General features: G+C 35.8%; 1 non-coding gene across 1 annotated transcript; it reads left to right on the top strand.

Moving 5' to 3' along the window:
• The first annotated feature begins 3,576 nt into the window (after positions 1 to 3,576).
• On the top strand, positions 3,577 to 3,683 carry LOC123584505. Its single transcript, XR_006705473.1, has one exon. It is a non-coding gene; the product is annotated as a U6 spliceosomal RNA (small nuclear RNA).
• Positions 3,684 to 8,053: the final 4,370 nt, after the last annotated feature.

Below are 8,053 nucleotides of genomic sequence, written 5' to 3'. Positions count from 1 at the left end.
AACTAAAATTAAAGTTTCCTTAAAAATCTATTGATTTCCAACGTTTAATTTTGAAGAAACAGAATGATAAGCAATCACTGATCCAATTAGAAAAAAAAAAAAAAAAAACTATTGTTAATTCACCTTGCTAAATGATCACTGTCTTTTCAGCACACCACTGTCTTTCCTTCCTCAGATCAATCTCCATTTTGGCCCTAAGCAATTCACTTAATCTTTCTATGCTTCAGAGCATCCGGGATAATAACTGCTTCACAGCACTGTTGTTTAATCGACACATTATTGGTGATCACACTTTGCATTAAAATTTGGCAAACAGTAGGAACTGAGTAAAGGTCAGTTGACTCTGAATCAGTATAACTGCCAAGATACTGAGATATGACAATCTTACTTTTTCAGATGAACCATGAATTTGCATAGTTTTTCCACTGATATACTGACCTGAATTTCCTTTAGCAAAATAAAAACAAACAAATGAAAAGCCAGACTTAATAACCTTATATAAAAGTGCCCTTTACTCTGGGGTGCCTGGGTGGCTCAGTCAGTTAAGCATCTGACTTCGGTTCAGGTCATGATCTCACGGTTCATGAGTTCTAGCCCCAGTTCATGAGTTCTAGCCCCACATCGCTCTCTGTGCCGACAGCTCAGAGCCTGGAGCCTGCTTCAAATTCTGTCTCCTTCTCTCTTTGCCCCTTTCCCTCTCTCTCAAAAATCAACACTTTTTTAAAAGTACTCTTTACCCTGAATCCTCTTCCACTCCTAGATCCCATTTATCTGGCTCCACTTTTTATCTGTAATTTTATCATCTTCTAATTTAAGTTTACTTGTGCATTATGATTATTTCTATTATCTAACTCTTCTACAAAGTAAATCCATTTCTATGAATGCAGGGTCTTTGTTTATTTTGCCTACTGATGTAGGCAAATATCTAGATGTTTCAAATATCTAGAAACATGTCTTACAAATAATTATCAATAAATAATTGTCAAATGATGAATAAATAATTCACCAATTTTCCCTAAGAGCTAATAATTATTCAAACTATGGTGTTTAAGAATTTAGAGGAATTCAATACCTCCCAACCAACAGGACCTGACAAATTACCTACCTGTACCCTAAATCCTGAAACACAATTTAGCTTATCTCTAAGAGAAAATTCTGGAAACTAAAGAAGGGTCTTGACTTGCACTGTGGCTAGAAGCTTGCACAAGCAGAGACATTTTAACAATATGTGTTCTTGTAATCCATGGGCACAGAATGTTTTTCCATTTCTTTGTGCCATCTGCAATTTCTTTCATCAGTGATTTACGGTTTTCAGAATACAGGTCTTTCACCTCTTGGCTCAGGTTTAATCTAAGATATCTTATGTTATTTGATGCAATTGTATATGGTATCAATTCCTAAATTTCTCTTTCTGCTGCTTCATTATTGGTGTACAGATATGCAGCAGACTTTTGTAGGTTGCTTTTATACCCTGGGACTTCACTGAATTCATGCATTAGTTCTAACAATTTTTTTGGTAGGTCTTTTGGGTGTTCTATATAGAGATTCATGTCATCTGCAAATTGTGAAAGTGTGATGATTTCCTTGCTGATTTGGATGCGTTTTCTTTCTTTTTTGGTCTGATTGCTGAGGCTAGGACTTCCGGTACTATATTAAACAGCAGTGGGTAGAGTGGACATCCCTGTCTTGTTCCTGACCCCAGAGGAAAAGCTCTCAGTTTTTCCCCATTGAGGATGATACCCAAAGCAATCTACACTTTTAATGCAATCCCTATCAAAATACCACCAGCAATTTTCACAGAAGAAGAAGAAACAATCCTAAAATGTTTATGGAACCACAAAAGACCCTGAATAGTGAAAGCAATCTTGAAAAAGAAAAGCAAAGCTGGAAGCATCATAACTTTAAGTTATATTACAAAGCTGTAGTGACCAAAACAGAATGGTATTACCACAAAAACAGACACACAGGTCAATAGAATAGAATAGAAAACCTAAAAATGGACCCACAATTATATGGTCAACTAATCCCCAACAAAACAAGAAAGAATATCCAATGGGAAAAAGACAGTCTCTTTACCAAACTGTGTTGGGAAAATGGGACAGTGACAGTCATAAGAATGAAAGTGGGCCACTTTCTTACACCATAAACAAAAATACTCAAAATGGATACAAGACCTAAATGTGAGACAGGGAAACATCAAAATCTTAGAGGAGAACACAGGCAGTAATTTCTTTGACAATTGACCATAGCAACTTCTTTTTAGATATGTCCCCTAAGGATAGGGGACAAAAGTCAAAAATAAACTATTGGCACTTAATCAAGATAAAAAGCTTCTGCACAATAAAGGCAACCTATGGAGGGGCACCTGAGTGGCTCAGTTGGTTGGGCATACAACTTTGGCTTGGGTCATGATCTCACAGTTTGTGAGTTGGTGCCCCACATCAGGGTCTGTGCTGACAGCTCAGAGCCTGGATCCTGCTTTAGATTATATGTGTCTGTCTCTCTCTCTCTCTGCTCCTCCCCTGCTCATGCTCTGTGTGTCTCTCTCCATCAAAAATAAATAAACATTAAAGAAATTTCAATGAAATTTTTTTAAAAAGGCAACCTATGGAATGGGAGAAGATATTTGCAAATACCATAACTCATAAAGGGTTAGTTTACAAAATCTATAAAGAACTCATCAAACTTAACACCCCCAAAATGAATAATCTAATTACAAAACGTACAGAAGGCATGAATAGACATTTTTCTAAAGAAGATATCCAGATAGCCAACAGACACATGAAAAGACGCTCAACATCACTCATCCTCAGGGAAATACAAATCAAAACCACAATGAGATAATACCTCACACCTGTCAGAACGGATAAATTCAACAACAATGGAAGCAACAGGTGTTGGCAACGATGTGGATAAAGGGGAATCCTCTTGCATTGTTGCTGGGAGTGCAAACTAGTGCAGACACTCTGGAAAGCAGTATGGAGCTTCCTCCAGAAGTCAAAAATAGAACTACCCTATGACCCAGCAATTGCACTACTAGGTATTCACCCAAAGAATATAAAAATACTGATTTGAAGGGATATCTGCACCCCATTGTTTATAGCATCATTATCTACAATAGCCAAATTATGGAAAGAGCTCAAATGTCCAACGACTGATGGATGGACAAAGAAGTGATATACACATACAATGGAGTATTAGTTATAAAAATGAATGAAGTCTTGATATTTGTAATGAGATTGATGGCGCTATAGAGTATAATGCAAAGCTAAATAAGTCAGTCACAGAAAGACAAATACCATATGATTTCACACATGGAATTTAAGAAACAAAACAGATGAACATAGGGGAAAAAAAGAAAGAGGCAAACCAGAAAAGAGGCTTTTTACTATAGAGAGCAAACTAAGGGTTGCTGGAGGGTAACTGGGTGGGGGGATGGGTAATTGGGTGAGAGGTATTAAGAGGGCGCTTGTGATGAGAACTAGATAATGTAAGTGATGAATTATTAAATTCTACACTGGAAACTAATAATATTAAACTATATGTTAGCTAACTGGAATTTAAATAAACACTAAAGTGCTCGCTTCAGCAGCACATATACTAAAATTGGAACGATACAGAGAAGATTAGCATGGCCCCTGCTCAAGGATGACACGCAAATTCGTGAAGCGTTCCATATTTAAAATAAATAAATAAATAAATAAATAAATAAATAAACACTAAAAAAAAGGAACTTAACATTGGAAAACTCTTAATTACTGACACTGAAGCTAGAGAGGGCCAACTGACAATTTCAATTTCTAATATGGAAACATTTAATCAACAATGGTAAACAAATTGCTGTATTTCTATTATGCAGATTCTGCACTGCAAACACATATTTGCTTCTTTGGAAAACCAACATCTTTTAATAACATGATATTATGAATTCCTTCAACTGCCTAAATTCCCAGTGTGGATTGTTCCCCATAAAATCTTTTTTATTTTTGAAATCAGAAAATACTTTCTAATGTAAGAACCATAGTTTCAAGCCCCTCTGTGTTATACCACTGCAAACGCAGACAGTTCTGTTACAACCAGCAAATGTGGCTAGTGGGTGCCATGTTGTTTGCCTTGGCAAAACAAAAGCTTTGTACTTCCCTCATCTAGCCATTTTCTTGGTAGTCTAATGCAAAAACAGAAGTGTGTTCATCTGTGGCTCATTTTTTTCTAGTTCCTGCGTAAGAACATATTTGCCTTCATCATCTAAACTAATACACTGTGGTATTGTAAACTAAGCTTTCGGTTTCTTCCAAATAGTTTAGGAAAATATTAATATCTTTCAGTCCCTTGCCTGAAAATTCCTGAGCATAAATATCTCTTTAACTTGCATAAGTCCCAAAATTCTTTCATCAGGAGAAAAATACTGTCTTGACATCAACTGAGTAGTTAAATGTCTCCCCAATATTTAGCAGTATTGAAAATAATAAAATCAGAACAACACAATTAGAAAAAAATAGGTTAATGGCATGCATATTACAATCCTTATCATTCATTTATTTTTAAAATTATGTCATCCTACAAGTACTACACAAACAGTAGCATGAAGCAGACCCTTCATCAGCATTTAACTCAGACACATCTATGTAATTCAAAGGAACTAATAATATTCCATTTTGTTTATGTACGCTGATTCAATCATGTTGGTTAAATTTTTACCATTTGTATCTTTCCTTAGGTCACCAAAAACAATTTTTGTAATTGTCCAAAGTAGTTATTTACCTTACAGATATTATGGGGTTTTGATCATAAAAGTATTTCATATTGTCCTGGTTCAGCTTCCAGGTATTTAGTTTAAAACAAACTTAAAATAAAATAAAAGCTATTTCAATTATTTGTATGATTCCTACTCTCCTTTTTTGTGGTAAATATTGTAACCATTTGCGTAGTTTCTTTTCCACCTAGCAGTTAACCCCTGGAAGTCAATTAAAAAAGAAATTTCTTAACCTACTGGTCAAATTAAGGAATTCTTGGCTCATCACTGCTCTGGTCTTCTTAGATGGAAATTTGTTTTGACATTAATTTGTTTATACAAGAAGTAAGAGACTGATAAGTCTGTTGTATGTGTATGTATGAGTATGTTTCATAGAAACTAATCTCAAAATATTTATTGTGAGTCAACTTGCCGTATGAAAGTTCATCTTCAAAATATATGAGAATAGAAGCATACAAAATCAATGTACAGAAATCTGTTGCATTTCTATACACCAATAATGAATCAGCAGAAAGAGAAATTAAGCAACCAATACTGTTTACTACTGTACCAAAAATAATATATCTAGGAATAAACCAAATCAAAGAGGTGAAAGACCTGTACTCGAAAAACTGTAAAATACTGATGGAAGAAATTATAGATAACACAAAGAAATAGAAAGACATTCCATACTCATTTAATGCAATCCCTATCACTTAATACAATGCTTTATATTTGATACAATCCCTATCAATATACCACCAGCATTTTTCACAGAGCTAGAACAAACAGTCCTAGAATATGTATGGAACCACAGAAGATCCCAAATAGCCAAAACAGACTTGAAAAAAGAAAAACAAAGAGAGAGGCATCAAAATTCTGGACTTAAAGTTACATTACAAAGCTGTAGTGATCAAAACAGTATGGTGCTGACACAAAAATAGACACATAGATTAATAGAACAGAGTAGAAACCCCAGAAAGGAACCCAGTATATGGCCAAATTACCTTTGGCAAACAAGAAAGAGTATCCACTGGAAATAACACAGATTCTTCAACAAACAGTGTTGGGAAAACTGGACAGCGACGTGCAGAAGAATGAAAATAGACCACTTTCTCACACTATAGAAAAAAAAAATTCAAAATGGAAGAAAGACCTAAATGTGAGACAGAAAACCATCAACACCCTAGAGGAGAACACAAGCAGTAACTTCTTTGGCATCGGTCATAGTAACCTCTTTCTAGTTATGTCTCTGAGGCAAGGGAAACAAAATTAAAAACTACTGGGATTTTATCATGATAAAAAGCTTCTGCACAGTGAAGAAAACAATCAACAAAACTAAAAGGCAACCTATGGAATGGGAGAAGATAATTGTAAACGACATATCTCATAAAGGGTTAGTATACAAAATCTATAAAGGACTTATGAAACTCAACACCCAAATAATGAATAATCGAATTACAAAATAGGCAGAAGACATAAATGAACATTATGGCCAACAGACACATGAAAAGATGCTCAACATCACTCATCATCAGGGAAATACAAATCAAAATTACAATGGGATATCACCTCACACCTGTCAGAATGGCTAAAATTAACAAAACAAGAAACAGGTGTTGGCAAGGATGCAGAGAAAGGGGAATCTTCTTGCACTGTTGGTGGTAATGCAAACTGGTGTAGCCACTCTGGAAACTGAATGGAGCTTCCTCCAAAAGTTAAAAATAGAACTACCCTTCAACTCAGCAATTGCAGTACTAAGTATTCACACAAAGATTACACAAGTACTGATTTTTAATTTTTTTAAAGTTTATTTATATTTGAGAGGGAGAGAGAGTGCGCAGGAGCGAGCAAGAGAGGGGGAGGGGCTGAGAGAGAGAGAGAGTGACACAGATTCTGAAGCAGGCTCTAGGCTCTGAGCTCTCAGCACAGAGCCCGATGAAGGGCTCAAACTCACAAACCTTGGGATCATGACCTGAGCTGAAGTTGGATGCTTAACCTACTGAGCAACCCAGGTGCCCCAACAAATATACTGATTTGAAAGGATACATGCTCCTTCGATGTTTATAGCAGCATTATCTATAATAGCCAAATTATGAAAAGAGGCCAGATGCTCACTGACTGATCAGTGGAGAAAGAAGAGATGGTATGTGTGTGTGTGTGTGTGTGTGTGTGTGTGTGTGTATATATATATATATATACCATACACACACACACACACACACACACACACACATACATACATGTAGGGTAGGTGGGTGGTGGGGATGGGTTAAATGGTGATGGGGATTAAGTAGTATACTTGTCATGAGCAACTGGATGATGTATGGAAGTGCTGAACCACTACATTATATATCTGAAACTGGTATTACCCTCTATGTCAACTAGCTAGAATTTAAATAAAAATTAAAAAATACATATCTTGAGAATATTTTCAATATGATGTCTAGAGACCAGCTGAACACTTACTATTTATCTCAAAAACCAATGAGGTTACCCCAAATGAATTTATATATAAATATTGAATTGAAACACCACAAACAAGTACCACCAGAAAGTCAGCATTTTTAACAATTTTATGGAAAACGTAAAGCTTATGGGAAGTCATTGAAGGAGAAACATCCTATGTTTGGCTTTGACCAAATTTTGATTCATTCCTTCCAAAGGGGAAAAAACAAAAATTGCTAGTAAAAAAAAGCTGTTGATCCTTTCTAAGGGTCTCATAGACAAAGTTCACGTCATAGCTCAATGCCACAGAGCAAGGACCAGACACGGGAGAATAAGCAGAAAGCCAAATTTTCAGGAACTGCCAGAATGTCATGCAAATGTATTTGTGCTTTATTGAGTGGTTCACCTCAACTCACATGCAATGGAGTACAAGGTAAGTGACTGACACAGCTAGCCACCTTTATTGGTGAGGAGGGGCAAGTAGAGAGGAGTACAATTCCCCAACTAACTTTAGGAAAATTAAAATATGTGGACTAAAATGATTCAGCATTTCAGATTTCTCTGATGTGCTTGGCTTCTCAGAAAATCCTTCCCTAGTCACCAGTGTCAGATGAATGCCAAAGGGATACGTGTGGGGCACCAGCAGCAGTTTGCTATGAAATGTTTCTTAATTACTGAATGGGTCATTATTAATTCATCATGTTGAAGTTTGAGAGAACTCTTCTAATAAAACCACTCTTTTACATGCTGGTTTTGGACTAATTGAAAAGTAAGACATAAATAATAGAGATGGAAATTAAAATCTCTTAAAATGGACATTTGTAAGTGAGCCTTACTCATAAGGTCAAGTGATCTTCTGAATATCAGAATTAA

The sequence above is a fragment of the Leopardus geoffroyi genome, chromosome B3 (genome assembly GCF_018350155.1).
Source record: "Leopardus geoffroyi isolate Oge1 chromosome B3, O.geoffroyi_Oge1_pat1.0, whole genome shotgun sequence".
NCBI classification, from domain to species: Eukaryota; Metazoa; Chordata; class Mammalia; order Carnivora; family Felidae; genus Leopardus; species Leopardus geoffroyi.
This window is presented reverse-complemented; position numbering and strand designations above follow the sequence as displayed.